This window comes from Gavialis gangeticus, unplaced genomic scaffold, assembly GCF_001723915.1.
Source record: "Gavialis gangeticus isolate Ggan-Ray unplaced genomic scaffold, GavGan_comp1, whole genome shotgun sequence".
Lineage (NCBI taxonomy): Eukaryota > Metazoa > Chordata > Crocodylia > Gavialidae > Gavialis > Gavialis gangeticus.
This window is the reverse complement of record NW_017729034.1, coordinates 32,988,672-32,989,030: the sequence shown is the minus strand read 5'-3', so window position 1 is coordinate 32,989,030 and position 359 is coordinate 32,988,672. Positions and strand designations below refer to the sequence as shown.

At 61.6% G+C, this 359-nt stretch overlaps 1 protein-coding gene across 1 annotated transcript in view; it reads left to right on the top strand.

Annotated features, from left to right (window-relative positions):
* The window catches only part of TTC27 (tetratricopeptide repeat domain 27), a 303,716-nt gene that overhangs the window by 52,033 nt on the left and 251,324 nt on the right, over window positions 1–359 (top strand). The gene's annotated exons all lie outside the window — the stretch shown is intronic.

The window sequence follows — 359 nt, the reverse complement described above, 5'->3', positions numbered from 1 at the left end:
TCCTCGGGCTGGAAGGGACCTCAAGGGTCACCTAGTCCAACCACCTAAACAAATTCAGAATTTGCTCTTTCTAAGCCACCCTGGGCAGATCCCCATCCGCCTTTTTGAATGCCACCAGTGAAGGGGATTCCACATACTCCTAGGTGGCTTGTTCCATTCTCCTCCTGTTCTTACACTTACAAAATCCTTTTTCTGGTCCTGTCACCCTGGGCCCTCTACCCTGGCCAGCCGCAGCAGGGGTCGGAGGCCTCGGGGCTGGCAGGGGGAGGGGCTGGCCAGGGCAGGGGGCAGGGGCTGGCCCCAGTAGGGGGAGGGGGCCTCAGGGGCACTTGCGGAGGGAGGGGCCGGCTGCAGCAGTG